This window comes from Pleurodeles waltl, chromosome 7, assembly GCF_031143425.1.
Source record: "Pleurodeles waltl isolate 20211129_DDA chromosome 7, aPleWal1.hap1.20221129, whole genome shotgun sequence".
Classification (NCBI taxonomy): Eukaryota; Metazoa; Chordata; class Amphibia; order Caudata; family Salamandridae; genus Pleurodeles; species Pleurodeles waltl.
In genome coordinates this window covers 557,624,495-557,645,440 of record NC_090446.1, presented here as the reverse complement: position 1 = coordinate 557,645,440, position 20,946 = coordinate 557,624,495, and positions in this window count along the sequence as shown.

Genomic DNA, 20,946 nt, shown 5'->3' with positions numbered 1-20,946 from the left:
GGGAAGGAGGGGGAGGCGGGAGGGGCCGCAGGGGACGCAGCGGCGGTGAAAAACACTAAGGAATCGGTGGGAAGGAGGGTAATGCGGGAGTGGCCGCAGGGGACGCAGCAGCGGGAAAAACACTAAGGAAGCGGAGGGAAGGAGGGGGGAGGTGGGAGGGGCCGTAGGGGACGTAGCAGTGGGAAAAACACTAAGGAAGCGGTAGGAAGGAGGGGGAGGCGGGTGTGGCTGCAGGGGATGCAGCGGCGGGGAAAAGCACTAAGGAAGCGGTGAGAAGGAGGGGGGAGGCGGGAGGGGCCGCAGGGTGCGCAGCAGCGGGAAAAACACTAAGGAAGCGGTGGGAAGGAAGGGGAGAGGCAGGAGGGGCCGCAGAGGACGTAGCGGCGGGCAAAACACTAAGGAAGCGGTGGGAAGGAGGAGGGAGGCGGGAGGGGCTGCAGGGGACCCAGCAGCGGGAAAAACACTAACGAAGCGGTGGGAAGGAGGGGGGAAGGGCCGCAGGGGATGCAGCAGCAGGAAAAACACTAAGGAAGCGGTGGGAAGGAGGGGGAAGGTGGGAGGGGCCACAGGGGACGCAGTGGTGGGGAAAAACACTAAGGAAGCGGTGAGAAGGAGGGGGAGGTGGGAGGGGCCGCAGGGGACGCTGCGGTGGGAAAAACACTAAGGAAGCGGTGAGAAGGAGGGGGCAGGCGGGAGGGGCCGCAGGGGAGGCAGCGACGGGGAAAAAACACTAAGGAAGCAGTGGGAAGGAGGGGGAGGCGGGAGGGGCCGCAGCGACGGGAAAAACACTAAGGAAGTGGTGGGAAGGAGGGGGGAGGCGGGAGGGGCCACAGGGGATGCAGCAGCGGGAAAAAACACTAAGGAAGCGGTGGGAAGGAGGGTAATGCGGGAGGGGCCGCAGGGGACGCAGCAGCGGGAAAAACACTTAGGAAGCGGTGGGAAGGAAGGGAGAGGCAGGAGGGGCCGTAGGGGACGTAGCGGCAGGAAAAACACAAAGGAAGCGGTGGGAAGGAGGGGGGAGGCAGGAGGGTCTGCAGGGGACGCAGCGGCGGGAAAAACACTAAGGAAGCGGTGTGAAGGAGGGGGAGGCGGAAGGGGCCGCAGGGGAGGCAGCAGTGGGAAAAACACTATGGAAGCGGTGGAAGGAGGGGGGAGGCTGGAGGGGCTGCAGGGGATGCCGAGGCGGGAAAAAAAAAGAGGAAGCGGCGGGAAGGAGGGAGGAGGCGGGAGGGGCCACAGGGGAGGCAGCGGCAGGTAAAAACACTAAGGAAGCGGAGGGAAGGAGGGGGAGGCGGGAGGGGCCGCAGGGGACGCAGCAACAGGAAAAACACTAAGGAAGCGGTGGGAAGGAGGGGGGAGGCGGGAGGGGCCGCAGGGGATGCAGCGGCGGGGAAAAACACTAAGGAAGCGGTGGGAAGGAGGGTAATGCGGTAGGGGCCGCAGGGGACGCAGCAGCAGGAAAAACACTAAGGAAGCTGTGAGAAGGAGGGGGAGGCGGGAGGGGCTGCAGGGGATGCAGCAGCAGGGAAAAACACTAAGGAAGCGGTGGGAAGGAAGGGAGAGGCAGGAGGGGCCGCAGGGGACGTAGCGGCGGGCAAAACACTAAGGAAGCGGTGGGAAGGAGGGGGGAGGCGGGAGGGGCTGCAGGGGACCCAGTAGCGGGAAAAACACTAACGAATCGGTGGGAAGGAGGGGGAGGCGGAAGTGCCGCAGGGGATGCAGCAGCAGGAAAAACACTAAGGAAGCGGTGGGATGGAGGGGGAAGGTGGGAGGGGCCGCATGGGACGCAGCAGCGGGGAAAAACACTAAGGAAGCGGTGAGAAGGAGGGGGGAGGTGGGAGGGGCCGCAGGGGAGGCAGCGGCAGGGAAAAAACACTAAGGAAGCGGTGGGAAGGAGGGGGAGGCGGGAGGGGCCGCAGGGGACGCAGCGGCGGGGAAAAACACGAAGGAATCGGTGGGAAGGAGGGTAATGCGGGAGTGGCCGCAGGGGACGCAGCAGCGGGAAAAACACTAAGGAAGCGGAGGGAAGGAGGGGGGAGGTGGGAGGGGCCGTAGGGGACGTAGCAGTGGGAAAAACACTAAGGAAGCGGTAGGAAGGAGGGGGAGGCGGGTGTGGCTGCAGGGGATGCAGCGGCGGGGAAAAGCACTAAGGAAGCGGTGAGAAGGAGGGGGGAGGCGGGAGGGGCCGCAGGGTGCGCAGCAGCGGGAAAAACACTAAGGAAGCGGTGGGAAGGAAGGGGAGAGGCAGGAGGGGCCGCAGAGGACGTAGCGGCGGGCAAAACACTAAGGAAGCGGTGGGAAGGAGGAGGGAGGCGGGAGGGGCTGCAGGGGACCCAGCAGCGGGAAAAACACTAACGAAGCGGTGGGAAGGAGGGGGGAAGGGCCGCAGGGGATGCAGCAGCAGGAAAAACACTAAGGAAGCGGTGGGAAGGAGGGGGAAGGTGGGAGGGGCCACAGGGGACGCAGTGGTGGGGAAAAACACTAAGGAAGCGGTGAGAAGGAGGGGGAGGTGGGAGGGGCCGCAGGGGACGCTGCGGTGGGAAAAACACTAAGGAAGCGGTGAGAAGGAGGGGGCAGGCGGGAGGGGCCGCAGGGGAGGCAGCGACGGGGAAAAAACACTAAGGAAGCAGTGGGAAGGAGGGGGAGGCGGGAGGGGCCGCAGCGACGGGAAAAACACTAAGGAAGTGGTGGGAAGGAGGGGGGAGGCGGGAGGGGCCACAGGGGATGCAGCAGCGGGAAAAAACACTAAGGAAGCGGTGGGAAGGAGGGTAATGCGGGAGGGGCCGCAGGGGACGCAGCAGCGGGAAAAACACTTAGGAAGCGGTGGGAAGGAAGGGAGAGGCAGGAGGGGCCGTAGGGGACGTAGCGGCAGGAAAAACACAAAGGAAGCGGTGGGAAGGAGGGGGGAGGCAGGAGGGGCTGCAGGGGACGCAGCGGCGGGAAAAACACTAAGGAAGCGGTGTGAAGGAGGGGGAGGCGGAAGGGGCCGCAGGGGAGGCAGCAGTGGGAAAAACACTATGGAAGCGGTGGAAGGAGGGGGGAGGCTGGAGGGGCTGCAGGGGATGCCGAGGCGGGAAAAAAAAAGAGGAAGCGGCGGGAAGGAGGGAGGAGGCGGGAGGGGCCACAGGGGAGGCAGCGGCAGGTAAAAACACTAAGGAAGCGGAGGGAAGGAGGGGGAGGCGGGAGGGGCCGCAGGGGACGCAGCAACAGGAAAAACACTAAGGAATCGGTGGGAAGGAGGGTAATGCGGGAGTGGCCGCAGGGGACGCAGCAGCGGGAAAAACACTAAGGAAGCGGAGGGAAGGAGGGGGGAGGTGGGAGGGGCCGTAGGGGACGTAGCAGTGGGAAAAACACTAAGGAAGCGGTAGGAAGGAGGGGGAGGCGGGTGTGGCTGCAGGGGATGCAGCGGCGGGGAAAAGCACTAAGGAAGCGGTGAGAAGGAGGGGGGAGGCGGGAGGGGCCGCAGGGTGCGCAGCAGCGGGAAAAACACTAAGGAAGCGGTGGGAAGGAAGGGGAGAGGCAGGAGGGGCCGCAGAGGACGTAGCGGCGGGCAAAACACTAAGGAAGCGGTGGGAAGGAGGAGGGAGGCGGGAGGGGCTGCAGGGGACCCAGCAGCGGGAAAAACACTAACGAAGCGGTGGGAAGGAGGGGGGAAGGGCCGCAGGGGATGCAGCAGCAGGAAAAACACTAAGGAAGCGGTGGGAAGGAGGGGGAAGGTGGGAGGGGCCACAGGGGACGCAGTGGTGGGGAAAAACACTAAGGAAGCGGTGAGAAGGAGGGGGAGGTGGGAGGGGCCGCAGGGGACGCTGCGGTGGGAAAAACACTAAGGAAGCGGTGAGAAGGAGGGGGCAGGCGGGAGGGGCCGCAGGGGAGGCAGCGACGGGGAAAAAACACTAAGGAAGCAGTGGGAAGGAGGGGGAGGCGGGAGGGGCCGCAGCGACGGGAAAAACACTAAGGAAGTGGTGGGAAGGAGGGGGGAGGCGGGAGGGGCCACAGGGGATGCAGCAGCGGGAAAAAACACTAAGGAAGCGGTGGGAAGGAGGGTAATGCGGGAGGGGCCGCAGGGGACGCAGCAGCGGGAAAAACACTTAGGAAGCGGTGGGAAGGAAGGGAGAGGCAGGAGGGGCCGTAGGGGACGTAGCGGCAGGAAAAACACAAAGGAAGCGGTGGGAAGGAGGGGGGAGGCAGGAGGGGCTGCAGGGGACGCAGCGGCGGGAAAAACACTAAGGAAGCGGTGTGAAGGAGGGGGAGGCGGAAGGGGCCGCAGGGGAGGCAGCAGTGGGAAAAACACTATGGAAGCGGTGGAAGGAGGGGGGAGGCTGGAGGGGCTGCAGGGATGCCGAGGCGGGAAAAAAAAAGAGGAAGCGGCGGGAAGGAGGGAGGAGGCGGGAGGGGCCACAGGGGAGGCAGCGGCAGGTAAAAACACTAAGGAAGCGGAGGGAAGGAGGGGGAGGCGGGAGGGGCCGCAGGGGACGCAGCAACAGGAAAAACACTAAGGAAGCGGTGGGAAGGAGGGGGGAGGCGGGAGGGGCCGCAGGGGACGCAGCGGCGGGGAAAAACACTAAGGAAGCGGTGGGAAGGAGGGTAATGCGGTAGGGGCCGCAGGGGACGCAGCAGCAGGAAAAACACTAAGGAAGCTGTGAGAAGGAGGGGGAGGCGGGAGGGGCTGCAGGGGATGCAGCAGCAGGGAAAAACACTAAGGAAGCGGTGGGAAGGAAGGGAGAGGCAGGAGGGGCCGCAGGGGACGTAGCGGCGGGCAAAACACTAAGGAAGCGGTGGGAAGGAGGGGGGAGGCGGGAGGGGCTGCAGGGGACCCAGTAGCGGGAAAAACACTAACGAAGCGGTGGGAAGGAGGGGGAGGCGGAAGTGCCGCAGGGGATGCAGCAGCAGGAAAAACACTAAGGAAGCGGTGGGATGGAGGGGGAAGGTGGGAGGGGCCGCATGGGACGCAGCAGCAGGGAAAAAACACTAAGGAAGCGGTGAGAAGGAGGGGGGAGGTGGGAGGGGCCGCAGGGGAGGCAGCGGCAGGGAAAAAACACGAAGGAAGCGGTGGGAAGGAGGGGGAGGCGGGAGGGGCCGCAGGGGACGCAGCGACGGGAAAAACACTAATGAAGCGGTGGGAAGGAGGGGGAGGCGGGAGTGGCTGCAGGGGACGCAGCGGCGGGAAAAACACTAAGGAAGCGGTGGGAAGGAGGGGGAGGGGAGGTGGGACGGGCCGCAGGGGACGCAGCAGCGGGAAAAACACTAAGGAACTGTGGGAAGGAGGGGGAGGAGGGATGGGCCGCAGGGGACGCAGCGGCGGTGAAAAACACGAAGGAAGCGGTGAGAGGGAGGGGGGAAGCGGGAAGGGCCACAGGGGACGCAGTGGTGGGAAAAAAGCAAAGAGGGAACGGGAAAGGAGGTGGCGCGGAAGGCGGAGCGGGGAGCGACCTACCTGCAAGCAGGGTCAAAGGTTGCTCCCTGCTAGCGCACCGCGGCTACCATATGAGGAGGGGAGGGTGGGAGTGGCAGCTGGGAGGCGGGAGGTCCTGTCCAACGAGAGGGTTGGGGGTGGGGGGAAAAACACTAAGGAAGCGGTGGGAAGGAGGGGGAGGCAGGAGTGGCTGCAGGGGACGCAGCGGCGGGAAAAACACTAAGGAAGCGATAGGAAGGAGGGGGAGGTGGGAGGGGCCGCTGGGGACGCAGCGGCGGGAAAAACACTAAGGAAGTGTGGGAAGGAGGGGGAGGCGGAAGGGGGCGCAGGGGACGCAGAGGTGGGAAAAACACTAAGGAAGCGGTGGAAGGAGGGGGGAGGCTGGAGGGGCCGCAGGGGATGCAGAGGCGGGAAAAACACTAAGGAAGCGGTGGGAAGGAGGGGGGAGGTGGGAGGGGCCGCAGGGGAGGCAGCGGCGGGGAAAAACACTAAGGAAGCGGTGGGAAGGAGGGTAATGCGGGAGTGGCCGCAGGGGACACAGCAGCGGGAAAAACACTAAGGAAGCGGAGGGAAGGAGGGGGGAGGCGGGAGGGGCCGTAGGGGACGTAGCAGTGGGAAAAACACTAAGGAAGCGGTAGGAAGGAGGGGGAGGTGGGAGTGGCTGCAGGGGATGCAGCGGCGGGGAAAAGCACTAAGGAAGCGGTGAGAAGGAGGGGGGAGGCGGGAGGGGCCGCAGGGTGCGCAGCAGCGGGAAAAACACTAAGGAAGCGGTGGGAAGGAAGGGGAGAGGCAGGAGGGGCCGCAGAGGACGTAGCGGCGGGCAAAACACTAAGGAAGCGGTGGGAAGGAGGAGGGAGGCGGGAGGGGCTGCAGGGGACCCAGCAGCGGGAAAAACACTAACGAAGCGGTGGGAAGGAGGGGGGAAGGGCCGCAGGGGATGCAGCAGCAGGAAAAACACTAAGGAAGCGGTGGGAAGGAGGGGGAAGGTGGGAGGGGCCACAGGGGACGCAGTGGTGGGGAAAAACACTAAGGAAGCGGTGAGAAGGAGGGGGGAGGTGGGAGGGGCCGCAGGGGACGCTGCGGTGGGAAAAACACTAAGGAAGCGGTGAGAAGGAGGGGGTAGGCGGGAGGGGCCGCAGGGGAGGCAGCGGCGGGGAAAAAACACTAAGGAAGCGGTGGGAAGGAGGGGGAGGCGGGAGGGGCCGCAGCGACGGGAAAAACACTAAGGAAGTGGTGGGAAGGAGGGGGGAGGCGGGAGGGGCCACAGGGGATGCAGCAGCGGGGAAAAACACTAAGGAAGCGGTGGGAAGGAGGGTAATGTGGGAGGGGACGCAGGGGACCCAGCAGCGGGAAAAACACTTAGGAAGCGGTGGGAAGGAAGGGAGAGGCAGGAGGGGCCGTAGGGGACGTAGCGGCGGGAAAAACACAAAGGAAGCGGTGGGAAGGAGGGGGGAGGCAGGAGGGGCTGCAGGGGAAGCAGCGGCGGGAAAAACACTAAGGAAGCGGTGTGAAGGAGGGGGAGGCAGAAGGGGCCGCAGGGGAGGCAGCAGTGGGAAAAACACTATGGAAGCGGTGGAAGGAGGGGGGAGGCTGGAGGGGCTGCAGGGGATGCAGAGGCGGGAAAAAAAAAGAGGAAGCGGCGGGAAGGAGGGAGGAGGCGGGAGGGGCCGCAGGGGACGCAGCGACGGGAAAAACACTAAGGAAGCGGTGGGAAGGAGGGGGGAGGCGGGAGGGGCCGCAGGGGACGCAGCGGCGGGGAAAAACACTAAGGAAGCGGAGGGAAGGAGGGGGAGGCGGGAGGGGCCGCAGGGGACGCAGCGACGGGAAAAACACTAAGGAAGCGGTGGGAAGGAGGGGGGAGGCGGGAGGGGCCGCAGGGGATGCAGCGGCGGGGAAAAACACTAAGGAAGCGGTGGGAAGGAGGGTAATGCGGTAGGGGACGCAGGGGACGCAGCAGCAGGAAAAACACTAAGGAAGCGGTGAGAAGGAGGGGGAGGCGGGAGGGGCTGCAGGGGATGCAGCAGCAGGGAAAAACACTAAGGAAGCGGTGGGAAGGAAGGGAGAGGCAGGAGGGGCCGCAGGGGACGTAGCGTCGGGCAAAACACTAAGGAAGCGGTGGGAAGGAGGGGGGAGGCGGGAGGGGCTGCATGGGACCCAGTAGCGGGAAAAACACTAACGAAGCGGTGGGAAGGAGGGGGAGGCGGAAGTGCCGCAGGGGATGCAGCAGCAGGAAAAACACTAAGGAAGCGGTGGGAAGGAGGGGGAAGGTGGGAGGGGCCGCATGGGACGCAGCAGCGGGGAAAAATACTAAGGAAGCGGTGAGAAGGAGGGGGGAGGTGGGAGGGGCCACAGGGGACGCAGCGGTGGGAAAAACACTAAGGAAGCGGTGAGAAGGAGGGGGGAGGTGGGAGGGGCCGCAGGGGAGGCAGCGGCGGGGAAAAAACACTAAGGAAGCGGTGGGAAGGAGGGGGAGGCGGGAGGGGCCGCAGGGGACGCAGCGACGGGAAAAACACTAAGGAAGCGGTGGGAAGGAGGGGGGAGGCGGGAGGGGCCACAGGGGACGCAGCGGCGGGGAAAAACACTAAGGAAGCGGTGGGAAGGAGGGTAATGCGGGAGGGGCCGCAGGGGACGCAGCAGCGGGAAAAACACTTAGGAAGCGGTGGGAAGGAAGGGAGAGGCAGGAGGGGCCATAGGGGACGTAGCGGCGGGAAAAACACAAAGGAAGCGGTGGGAAGGAGGGGGGAGGCAGGAGGGGCTGCAGGGGACGCAGCGGCGGGAAAAACACTAAGGAAGCGGTGTGAAGGAGGTGGAGGCGGAAGGGGCCGCAGGGGAGGCAGCAGAGGGAAAAACACTATGGAAGCGGTGGAAGGAGGGGGGAGGCTGGAGGGGCTGCAGGGGATGCAGAGGCGGGGAAAAAAAAGAGGAAGCGGCGGGAAGGAGGGGGGAGGCGGGAGGGGCCACAGGGGAGGCAGCGGCGGGTAAAAACACTAAGGAAGCGGAGGGGGAGGCGGGAGGGGCCGCAGGGGACGCAGCGACGGGAAAACACTAAGGAAGCGGTGGGAAGGAGGGGGGAGGCGGGAGGGGCCGCAGGGGACGCAGCGGCGGGGAAAAACACTAAGGAAGCGGTGGGAAGGAGGGTAATGCGGTAGGGGCCGCAGGGGACGCAGCAGCAGGAAAAACACTAAGGAAGCGGTGAGAAGGAGGGGGAGGCGGGAGGGGCCGCAGGGGATGCAGCAGCAGGGAAAAACACTAAGGAAGAGGTGGGAAGGAAGGGAGAGGCAGGAGGGGCCGCAGGCGACGTAGCGGCGGGCAAAACACTAAGGAAGCGGTGGAAGGAGGGGTGAGGCTGGAGGGGCCGCAGGGGATGCAGAGGCGGGAAAAACACTAAGGAAGCGGTGGGAAGGAGGGGGGAGGCGGGAGGGGCCGCAGGGGACGCAGCGGCGGGGAAAAACACTAAGGAAGTGGTGGGAAGGAGGGTAATGCTGGAGTGGCAGCAGGGGACGCAGCAGCGGGAAAAACACTAAGGAAGTGGTGGGAAGGAGGGGGGAGGCGGGAGGGGCCGTAGGGGACGTAGCAGTGGGAAAAACACTAAGGAATCGGTAGGAAGGAGGGGGAGGCGGGAGTGGCTGCAGGGGATGCAGCGGCGGGGAAAAGCACTAAGGAAGCGGTGAGAAGGAGGGGGGAGGCGGGAGGGGCCGCAGGGTGCGCAGCAGCGGGAAAAACACTAAGGACGCAGTGGGAAGGAAGGGGAGAGGCAGGAGGGGCCGCAGAGGACGTAGCGGCGGGCAAAACACTAAGGAAGCGGTGGGAAGGAGGAGGGAGGCGGGAGGGGCTGCAGGGGACCCAGCAGCGGGAAAAACACTAAGGAAGCGGTGGGAAGGAGGGGGGAGGCGGGAGGGGCCGCAGGGGACGTAGCGGCGGGGAAAAACACTAAGGAAGCGGTGGGAAGGAGGGTAATGCGGTAGGGGCCGCAGGGGACGCAGCAGCAGGAAAAACACTAAGGAAGCGGTGAGAAGGAGGGGGAGGTGGGAGGGGCCGCAGGGGATGCAGCAGCAGGGAAAAACACTAAGGAAGCGGTGGGAAGGAAGGGAGAGGCAGGAGGGGCCGCAGGGGACGTAGCGGCGGGCAAAACACTAAGGAAGCGGTGGAAGGAGGGGGGAGGCTGGAGGGGCCGCAGGGGATGCAGAGGCGGGAAAAACACTAAGGAAGCGGTGGGAAGGAGGGGGGAGGCGGGAGGGGCCGCAGGGGACGCAGCGGCGGGGAAAAACACTAAGGAAGCGGTGGGAAGGAGGGTAATGCTGGAGTGGCCGCAGGGGACGCAGCAGCGGGAAAAACACTAAGGAAGCGGTGGGAAGGAGGGGGGAGGCGGGAGGGGCCGTAGGGGACGTAGCAGTGGGAAAAACACTAAGGAATCGGTAGGAAGGAGGGGGAGGCGGGAGTGGCTGCAGGGGATGCAGCGGCGGGGAAAAGCACTAAGGAAGCGGTGAGAAGGAGGGGGGAGGCGGGAGGGGCCGCAGGGTGCGCAGCAGCGGGAAAAACACTAAGGAAGCGGTGGGAAGGAAGGGGAGAGGCAGGAGGGGCCGCAGAGGACGTAGCGGCGGGCAAAACACTAAGGAAGCGGTGGGAAGGAGGAGGGAGGCGGGAGGGGCTGCAGGGGACCCAGCAGCGGGAAAAACACTAACGAAGCAGTGGGAAGGAGGGGGAGGTGGGAAGGGCCGCAGGGGATGCAGCAGCAGGAAAAACACTAAGGAAGCGGTGGGAAGGAGGGGGAAGGTGGGAGGGGCCACAGGGGACGCAGTGGTGGGGAAAAACACTAAGGAAGCGGTGAGAAGGAGGGGGGAGGTGGGAGGGGCCGCAGGGGACGCTGCGGTGGGAAAAACACTAAGGAAGCGGTGAGAAGGAGGGGGTAGGCGGGAGGGGCCGCAGGGGAGGCAGCGGCGGGGAAAAAACACTAAGGAAGCGGTGGGAAGGAGGGGGAGGCGGGAGTGGCCGCAGGGGGCGCAGCGACGGGAAAAACACTAAGGAAGCGGTGGGAAGGAGGGGGGAGGCGGGAGGGGCCACAGGGGACGCAGCAGCGGGGAAAAACACTAAGGAAGCGGTGGGAAGGAGGGTAATGCGGGAGGGGCCGCAGGGGACGCAGCAGCGGGAAAAACACTTAGGAAGCGGTGGGAAGGAAGGGAGAGGCAGGAGGGGCCGTAGGGGACGTAGCGGCGGGAAAAACACAAAGGAAGCGGTGGGAAGGAGGGGGGAGGCAGGAGGGGCTGCAGGGGACGCAGCGGCGGGAAAAACACTAAGGAAGCGGTGTGAAGGAGGGGGAGGCGGAAGGGGCCGCAGGGGAGGCAGCAGTGGGAAAAACACTATGGAAGCGGTGGAAGGAGGGGGGAGGCTGGAGGGGCTGCAGGGGATGCAGAGGCGGGAAAAAAAAGAGGAAGCGGCGGGAAGGAGGGAGGAGGCGGGAGGGGCCACAGGGGAGGCAGCGGCAGGTAAAAACACTAAGGAAGCGGAGGGAAGGAGGGGGAGGCGGGAGGGGCCGCAGGGGACGCAGCGACGGGAAAAACACGAAGGAAGCGGTGGGAAGGAGGGGGGAGGCGGGAGGGGCCGCAGGGGACGCAGCGGCGGGGAAAAACACTAAGGAAGCGGTGGGAAGGAGGGTAATGCGGTAGGGGCCGCAGGGGACGCAGCAGCAGGAAAAACACTAAGGAAGCGGTGAGAAGGAGGGGGAGGCGGGAGGGGCTGCAGGGGATGCAGCAGCAGGGAAAAACACTAAGGAAGCGGTGGGAAGGAAGGGAGAGGCAGGAGCGGCCGCAGGGGACGTAGCGGCGGGCAAAACACTAAGGAAGCGGTGGGAAGGAGGGGGGAGGCGGGAGGGGCTGCAGGGGACCCAGTAGCGGGAAAAACACTAACGAAGCGGTGGGAAGGAGGGGGAGGCGGAAGTGCCGCAGGGGATGCAGCAGCAGGAAAAACACTAAGGAAGCGGTGGGATGGAGGGGGAAGGTGGGAGGGGCCGCATGGGACGCAGCAGCGGGGAAAAACACTAAGGAAGCGGTGAGAAGGAGGGGGGAGGTGGGAGGGGCCACAGGGGACGCAGCGGTGGGAAAAACACTAAGGAAGCGGTGAGAAGGAGGGGGGAGGTGGGAGGGGCCGCAGGGGAGGCAGCGGCGGGGAAAAAATACTAAGGAAGCGGTGGGAAGGAGGGGGAGGCGGGAGGGGCCGCAGGGGACGCAGCGACGGGAAAAACACTAAGGAAGCAGTGGGAAGGAGGGGGGAGGCGGGAGAGGCCACAGGGGACGCAGCGGCGGGGAAAAACACTAAGGAAGCGGTGGGAAGGAGGGTAATGCGGGAGGGGCCGAAGGGGACGCAGCAGCGGGAAAAACACTTAGGAAGCGGTGGGAAGGAAGGGAGAGGCAGGAGGGGCCGTAGGGGACGTAGCGGCGGGAAAAACACAAAGGAAGCGGTGGGAAGGAGGGGGGAGGCAGGAGGGGCTGCAGGGGACGCAGTGGCGGGAAAAACACTAAGGAAGCGGTGTGAAGGAGGGGGAGGCGGAAGGGGCCGCAGGGGAGGCAGCAGAGGGAAAAACACTATGGAAGCGGTGGAAGGAGGGGGGAGGCTGGAGGGGCTGCAGGGGATGCAGAGGCGGGAAAAAAAAAGAGGAAGCGGCGTGAAGGAGGGGGGAGGCGGGAGGGGCCACAGGGGAGGCAGCGGTGGGTAAAAACACTAAGGAAGCGGAGGGGGAGGCGGGAGGTGCCGCAGGGGACGCAGCGACGGGAAAAACACTAAGGAAGCGGTGGGAAGGAGGGGGGAGGTGGGAGGGGCCGCAGGGGACGCAGCGGCGGGGAAAAACAGTAAGGAAGCGGTGGGAAGGAGGGTAATGCGGTAGGGGCCGCAGGGGACGCAGCAGCAGGAAAAACACTAAGGAAGCGGTAAGAAGGAGGGGGAGGCGGGAGGGGCCGCAGGGGATGCAGCAGCAGGGAAAAACACTAAGGAAGCGGTGGGAAGGAAGAGAGAGGCAGGAGGGGCCGCAGGGGACGTAGCGGCGGGCAAAACACTAAGGAAGCGGTGGGAAGGAGGGGGGAGGTGGGAGGGGCTGCAGGGGACCCAGTAGCGGGAAAAACACTAACGAAGCGGTGGGAAGGAGGGGAGGCGGAAGTGCCGCAGGGGATGCAGCAGCAGGAAAAACACTAAGGAAGTGGTGGGAAGGAGGGGGAAGGTGGGAGGGGCCGCATGGGACGCAGCAGTGGGGAAAAACACTAAGGAAGCGGTGAGAAGGAGGGGGGAGGTGGGAGGGGCCACAGGGGACGCAGCGGTGGGAAAAACACTAAGGAAGCGGTGAGAAGGAGGGGGGAGGTGGGAGTGACCGCAGGGGAGGCAGCGGCGGGGAAAAAACACTAAGGAAGCGGTGGGAAGGAGGGGGAGGTGGGAGGGGCCGCAGGGGACGCTGCGGTGGGAAAAACACTAAGGAAGCAGTGGGAAGGAGGGGGGAGGCGGGAGGGGCTGCAGGGGACGCAGCGGCAGGAAAAACACTAAGGAAGCGATGGGAAGGAGGGGGAGGCGGAAGGGGCCGCAGGGGACGCAGCAGCGGGCAAAAACACTAAGGAAGCGGTGAGAAGGAGGGGGGAGGCGGGAGGGGCTGCAAGGGATGCAGCAGCGGGAAAAACACTAAGGAAGCGGTGGGAAGGAAGGGAGAGGCAGGAGGGGCTGCAGGGGACGTAACGGCAGGAAAAACACTAAGGAAGCAGTGGGAAGGAGGGGGGAGGCGGGAGGGGCTGCAGGGGACGCAGCGGTGGGAAAAACACTAAGGAAGCGGTGGGAAGGAGGGGGAGGCGGAAGGGGCCGCAGGGGACGCAGCGGTGGGAAAAACACTAAGGAAGCGGTGGAAGGAGGGGGGAGGCTGGAGGGGCCGCAGGGGATGCAGAGGCGGGAAAAACCCTACGGAAGTGGTGTGAAGTAGGGGGGAGGTAGAGGGGCCGCAGGGGACGCAGCGGCGGGGAAAAACACTAAGGAAGCGGTGGGAAGGAGGGTAATGCGGGAGTGGCCGCAGGGGACGCAGCAGCGGGAAAAACACTAAGGAAGCGGTGGGAAGGAGAGGGGAGGCGGGAGGGGCCTCTAGGGGACGTAGCGGCGGGGAAAACACTAAGGAAGCGGTGGGAAGGAGGGGGGAGGCGGGAGGGGCTGCAGGGGACGCAGCGGCAGGAAAAACACTAAGGAAGCGATGGGAAGGAGGGGGAGGCGGGAGTGGCTGCAGGGGATGCAGCGGCGGGGAAAAGCACTAAGGAATCGGTGAGAAGGAGGGGGTAGGGGGGAGGGGACGCAGCATCAGGAAAAACACTAAGGAAGCGGTGGGAAGGAAGGGAGAGGCAGGAGGGGCCGCAGGGGACGTAGCGGCGGGCAAAACACTAAGGAAGCGGTGGGAAGGAGGGGGGAGGCGGGAGGGGCTGCAGGGGACCCAGCAGCGGGAAAAACACTAACGAAGCGGTGGGAAGGAGGGGGAGGCGGGAAGGGCCGCAGGGGATGCAGCAGCAGGAAAAACACTAAGGAAGCGGTGGGAAGGAGGGGGAAGGTGGGAGGGGCCTCAGGGGACGCAGTGGTGGGGAAAAACACTAAGGAAGCGGTGAGAAGGAGGGGGAGGCAGGAGGGGCCGCAGGAGAGGCAGCGGCGGGGAAAAAACACTAAGGAAGCGGTGGGAAGGAGGGGGAGGCGGGAGGGGCTGCAGGGGACGCAGCGACGGGAAAAACACTAAGGAAGCGGTGGGAAGGAGGGGGGAGGCGGGAGGGGCCCCAGGGGACGCAGCAGTGGGGAAAAACACTAAGGAAGCGGTGGGAAGGAGGGTAATGCGGGAGGGGCCGCAGGGGAGGCAGCAGCGGGAAAAACACTAAGGAAGCGGTGGGAAGGAAGGGAGAGGCAAGAGAGGCTGTAGGGGACGTAGCGGCGGGAAAAAAACACAAAGGAAGCGGTGGGAAGGAGGGGGGAGGCGGGAGGGGCTGCAGGGGACGCAGCGGTGGGAAAAACACTAAGGAAGCGGTGGGAAGGAGGGGGAGGCGGAAGGGGCCGCAGGGGACGCAGCGGTGGGAAAAACACTAAGGAAGCGGTGGAAGGAGGGGGGAGGCTGGAGGGGCCGCAGGGGATGCAGAGGCGGGAAAAACACTAAGGAAGCGGCGGGAAGGAGGGGGGAGGCGGAAGGGGCCGCAGGGGAGGCAGTGGCGGGTAAAAACACTAAGGAAGCGGTGGGAAGGAGGGGGAGGCGGGAGGGGCCGCAGGGGACGTAGCGACGGGAAAAACACTAAGGAAGCGGTGGGAAGGAGGGTAATGCGGTAGGGGCCGCAGGGGACGCAGCAGCAGGAAAAACACTAAGGAAGCGGTGAGAAGGAGGGGGAGGCGGGAGGGGCCGCAGGGGATGCAGCAGCAGGGAAAAACACTAAGGAAGAGGTGGGAAGGAAGGGAGAGGCAGGAGGGGCCGCAGGCGACGTAGCGGCGGGCAAAACACTAAGGAAGCGGTGGAAGGAGGGGTGAGGCTGGAGGGGCCGCAGGGGATGTAGAGGCGGGAAAAACACTAAGGAAGCGGTGGGAAGGAGGGGGGAGGCGGGAGGGGCCGCAGGGGACGCAGCGGCGGGGAAAAACACTAAGGAAGCGGTGGGAAGGAGGGTAATGCTGGAGTGGCAGCAGGGGACGCAGCAGCGGGAAAAACACTAAGGAAGTGGTGGGAAGGAGGGGGGAGGCGGGAGGGGCCGTAGGGGACGTAGCAGTGGGAAAAACACTAAGGAATCGGTAGGAAGGAGGGGGAGGCGGGAGTGGCTGCAGGGGATGCAGCGGCGGGGAAAAGCACTAAGGAAGCGGTGAGAAGGAGGGGGGAGGCAGGAGGGGCCGCAGGGTGCGCAGCAGCGGGAAAAACACTAAGGACGCGGTGGGAAGGAAGGGGAGAGGCAGGAGGGGCCGCAGAGGACGTAGCGGCGGGCAAAACACTAAGGAAGAGGTGGGAATGAGGAGGGAGGCGGGAGGGGCTGCAGGGGACCCAGCAGCGGGAAAAACACTAAGGAAGCGGTGGGAAGGAGGGGGGAGGCGGGAGGGGCCGCAGGGGACGTAGCGGCGGGGAAAAACACTATGGAAGCGGTGGGAAGGAGGGTAATGCGGTAGGGGCCGCAGGGGACGCAGCAGCAGGAAAAACACTAAGGAAGCGGTGAGAAGGAGGGGGAGGTGGGAGGGGCCGCAGGGGATGCAGCAGCAGGGAAAAACACTAAGGAAGCGGTGGGAAGGAGGGGGAGGCGGGAGGGGCCGCAGGGGACGCAGCGACGGGAAAAACACTAAGGAAGCGGTGGGAAGGAGGGGGGAGGCGGGAGGGGCCGCAGGGGACACAGCGGCGGGGAAAAACACTAAGGAAGCGGTGGGAAGGAGGGGGAAGGTGGGAGGGGCCACAGGGGACGCAGTGGTGGGGAAAAACACTGAGGAAGCGGTGAGAAGGAGGGGGGAGGTGGGAGGGGCCGCAGGGGACGCTGCGGTGGGAAAAACACTAAGGAAGCGGTGAGAAGGAGGGGGGAGGTGGGAGGGGCCGCAGGGGAGGCAGCGGCGGGGAAAAAACACTAAGGAAGCGGTGGGAAGGAGGGGGAGGCGGGAGAGGCCGCAGGGGACGCAGCGACGGGAAAAACACTAAGTAAGCGGTGGGAAGGAGGGGGGAGGCGGGAGGGGCCACAGGGGATCCAGCGGCGGGGAAAAAGACTAAGGAAGCGGTGGGAAGGAGGGTAATGCGGGAGGGGCCGCAGGGGACGCAGCAGCGGGAAAAACACTTAGGAAGCGGTGGGAAGGAAGGGAGAGGCAGGAGGGGCTGTAGGGGACGTAGCGGCGGGAAAAACACAAAGGAAGTGGTGGGAAGGAGGGGGGAGGCAGGAGGGGCTGCAGGGGACGCAGCGGCGGGAAAAACACTAAGGAAGCGGTGTGAAGGAGGGGGAGGCGGAAGGGGCCGCAGGGGAGGCAGCAGTGGGAAAAACACTATGGAAGCGGTGGAAGGAGGGGGGAGGCTGGAGGGGCTGCAGGGGATGCAGAGGCGGGAAAAAAAAAGAGGAAGCGGCGGGAAGGAGGGGGGAGGTGGGAGGGGCCACAGGGGAGGCAGCGGCGGGTAAAAACACTAAGGAAGCGGAGGGAAGGAGGGGGAGGCGGGAGGGGCCGCAGGGGACGCAGCGACGGGAAAAACACTAAGGAAGCGGTGGGAAGGAGGGGGAGGCGGGAGGGGCCGCAGGGGACGCAGCGGCGGGGAAAAACACTAAGGAAGCGGTGAGAAGGAGGGGGAGGTGGGAGGGGCCGCAGGGGACGCTGCGGTGGGAAAAACACTAAGGAAGCGGTTAGAAGGAGGGGGGAGGCGGGAGGGGCCGCAGGGGAGGCAGCGGCGTGGAAAAAACACTAAGGAAGCGGTGGGAAGGAGGGGGAGGCGGGAGGGGCCGCAGGGGACGCAGCGACGGGAAAAACACTAAGGAAGCGGTGGGAAGGAGGGGGGAGGCGGCAGGGGCCACAGGGGACGCAGCGGCGGGGAAAAACACTAAGGAAGCGGTGGGAAGGAGGGTAATGCGGGAGGGGTCGCAGGGGACGCAGCAGCGGGAAAAACACTTAGGAAGCGGTGGGAAGGAAGGGAGAGGCAGGAGGGGCCGTAGGGGACGTAGCGGCGGGAAAAACACAAAGGAAGCGGTGGGAAGGAGGGGGGAGGCAGGAGGGGCTGCAGGGGACGCAGCGGCGGGAAAAACACTAAGGAAGCGGTGTAAAGGAGGGGGAGGCGGAAGGGGCCGCAGGGGACCCAGTAGCGGGAAAAACACTAACGAAGCGGTGGGAAGGAGGGGGAGGCGGAAGTGCAGCAGGGGATGCAGCAGCAGGAAAAACACTAAGGAAGCGGTGGGAAGGAGGGGGAAGGTGGGAGGGGCCGCATGGGACGCAGCAGTGGGGAAAAACACTAAGGAAGCAGTGAGAAGGAGGGGGGAGGTGGGAGGGGCCACAGGGGACGCAGCGGTGGGAAAAACACTAAGGAAGCGGTGAGAAGGAGGGGGGAGGTGGGAGGGGCCGCAGGGGAGGCAGCGGCGGGGAAAAAACACTAAGGAAGCGGTGGGAAGGAGGGTAATGCGGTAGGGGCCGCAGGGGACGCAGCAGCAGGAAAAACACTAAGGAAGCGGTGAGAAGGAGGGGGAGGCGGGAGGGGCCGCAGGGGATGCAGCAGCAGGGAAAAACACTAAGGAAGCGGTGGGAAGGAGGGGGGAGGCGGGAGGGGCTGTAGGGGACCCAGTAGCGGGAAAAACACTAACGAAGCGGTGGGAAGGAGGGGGAGGCGGAAGTGCAGCAGGGGATGCAGCAGCAGGAAAAACACTAAGGAAGCGGTGGGAAGGAGGGGGAAGGTGGGAGGGGCCGCATGGGACGCAGCAGTGGGGAAAAACACTAAGGAATCGTTGAGAAGGAGGGGTGAGGGGGGAGGGGACGCAGTAGCGGGAAAAACACTAAGGAAGCGGTGGGAAGGAAGGGAGAGGCAGGAGGGGCCGTAGGGGACGTAGCGGCGGGCAAAACACTAAGGAAGCGGTGGGAAGGAGGGGGGAGGCGGGAGGGGCTGCAGGGGACCCAGCAGCGGGAAAAACACTAACGAAGCGGTGGGAAGGAGGGGGAGGCGGGAAGGGCCGCAGGGGATGCAGCAGCAGGAAAAACACTAAGGAAGCGGTGCGAAGGAGGGGGAAGGTGGGAGGGGCCGCAGGGGACGCAGTGGTGGGGAAAAACACTAAGGAAGCGGTGAGAAGGAGGGGGGAGGCAGGAGGGGCCGCAGGGGAGGCAGCGGCGGGGAAAAAACACTAAGGAAGCGGTGGGAAGGAGGGGGAGGCGGGAGGGGCTGCAGGGGACGCAGCGACGGGAAAAACACTAAGGAAGTGGTGGGAAGGAGGGGGGGGCGGGAGGGGCCCCAGGGGACGCAGCGGTGGGGAAAAACACTAAGGAAGTGGTGGGAAGGAGGGTAATGCGGGAGGGGCCGCAGGGGACGCAGCAGCGGGAAAAACACTAAGGAAGCGGTGGGAAGGAAGGGAGGTGCAGGAGGGGCCGTAGGGGACGTAGCAGCGGGAAAAACACAAAGGAAGCGGTGGGAAGGAGGGGAGAGGCGGGAGGTGCTGCAGGGGATGCAGCGGTGGGAAAAACACTAAGGAAGCGGTGGGAAGGAGGGGGAGGCGGAAGGGGCCGCAGGGGACGCAGCGGTGGGAAAAACACTAAGGAAGCGGTGGAAGGAGGGGGGAGGCTGGAGGGGCCGCAGGGGATGCAGAGGCGGGAAAAACACTAAGGAAGCGGCGGGAAGGAGGGGGGAGGCGGAAGGGGCCGCAGGGGAGGCAGTGGCGGGTAAAAACACTAAGGAAGCGGTGGGAAGGAGGGGGAGGCGGGAGGGGCCGCAGGGGACGCAGCGACGGGAAAAACACTAAGGAAGCGGTGGGAAGGAGGGGGGAGGCGGGAGGGGCCGCAGGGGACACAGCGGCGGGGAAAAACACTAAGGAAGCGGTGGGAAGGAGGGGGAAGGTGGGAGGGGCCACAGGGGACGCAGTGGTGGGGAAAAACACTGAGGAAGCGGTGAGAAGGAGGGGGGAGGTGGGAGGGGCCGCAGGGGACGCTGCGGTGGGAAAAACACTAAGGAAGCGGTGAGAAGGAGGGGGGAGGCGGGAGGGGCCGCAGGGGAGGCAGCGGCGGGGAAAAAACACTAAGGAAGCGGTGGGAAGGAGGGGGAGGCGGGAGGGGCCGCAGGGGACGCAGCGACGGGAAAAACACTAAGTAAGCGGTGGGAAGGAGGGGGAGGCGGGAGGGGCCACAGGGGACGCAGCAGCGGGGAAAAAGACTAAGGAAGCGGTGGGAAGGAGGGTAATGCGGGAGGGGCCGCAGGGGACGCAGCAGCGGGAAAAACACTTAGGAAGCGGTGGGAAGGAAGGGAGAGGCAGGAGGGGCTGTAGGGGACGTAGCGGCGGGAAAAACACAAAGGAAGTGGTGGGAAGGAGGGGGGAGGCAGGAGGGGCTGCAGGGGACGCAGCGGCGGGAAAAACACTAAGGAAGCGGTGTGAAGGAGGGGGAGGCGGAAGGGGCCGCAGGGGAGGCAGCAGTGGGAAAAACACTATGGAAGCGGTGGAAGGAGGGGGGAGGCTGGAGGGGCTGCAGGGGATGCAGAGGCGGGAAAAAAAAAGAGGAAGCGGCGGGAAGGAGGGGGGAGGTGGGAGGGGCCACAGGGGAGGCAGCGGCGGGTAAAAACACTAAGGAAGCGGAGGGAAGGAGGGGGAGGCGGGAGGGGCCGCAGGGGACGCAGCGACGGGAAAAACACTAAGGAAGCGGTGGGAAGGAGGGGGGAGGCGGGAGGGGCCGCAGGGGACGCAGCGGCGGGGAAAAACACTAAGGAAGCGGTGAGAAGGAGGGGGGAGGTGGGAGGGGCCGCAGGGGACGCTGCGGTGGGAAAAACACTAAGGAAGCGGTGAGAAGGAGGGGGGAGGCGGGAGGGGCCGCAGGGGAGGCAGCGGCGTGGAAAAAACACTAAGGAAGCGGTGGGAAGGAGGGGGAGGCGGGAGGGGCCGCAGGGGACGCAGCGACGGGAAAAACACTAAGGAAGCGGTGGGAAGGAGGGGGGAGGCGGGAGGGGCCACAGGGGACGCAGTGGCGGGGAAAAACACTAAGGAAGCGGTGGGAAGGAGGGTAATGCGGGAGGGGTCGCAGGGGACGCAGCAGCGGGAAAAACACTTAGGAAGCGGTGGGAAGGAAGGGAGAGGCAGGAGGGGCCGTAGGGGACGTAGCGGCGGGAAAAACACAAAGGAAGCGGTGGGAAGGAGGGGGGAGGCAGGAGGGGCTGCAGGGGACGCAGCGGCGGGAAAAACACTAAGGAAGCGGTGTAAAGGAGGGGGAGGCGGAAGGGGCCGCAGGGGACCCAGTAGCGGGAAAAACACTAACGAAGCGGTGGGAAGGAGGGGGAGGCGGAAGTGCAGCAGGGGATGCAGCAGCAGGAAAAACACTAAGGAAGCGGTGGGAAGGAGGGGGAAGGTGGGAGGGGCCGCATGGGACGCAGCAGTGGGGAAAAACACTAAGGAAGCGGTGAGAAGGAGGGGGGAGGTGGGAGGGGCCACAGGGGACGCAGCGGTGGGAAAAACACTAAGGAAGCGGTGAGAAGGAGGGGGGAGGTGGGAGGGGCCGCAGGGGAGGCAGCGGCGGGGAAAAAACACTAAGGAAGCGGTGGGAAGGAGGGTAATGCGGTAGGGGCCGCAGGGGACGCAGCAGCAGGAAAAACACTAAGGAAGCGGTGAGAAGGAGGGGGAGGCGGGAGGGGCCGCAGGGGATGCAGCAGCAGGGAAAAACACTAAGGAAGCGGTGGGAAGGAGGGGGGAGGCGGGAGGGGCTGCAGGGGACCCAGTAGCGGGAAAAACACTAACGAAGCGGTGGGAAGGAGGGGGAGGCGGAAGTGCAGCAGGGGATGCAGCAGCAGGAAAAACACTAAGGAAGCGGTGGGAAGGAGGGGGAAGGTGGGAGGGGCCGCATGGGACGCAGCAGTGGGGAAAAACACTAAGGAAGCGGTG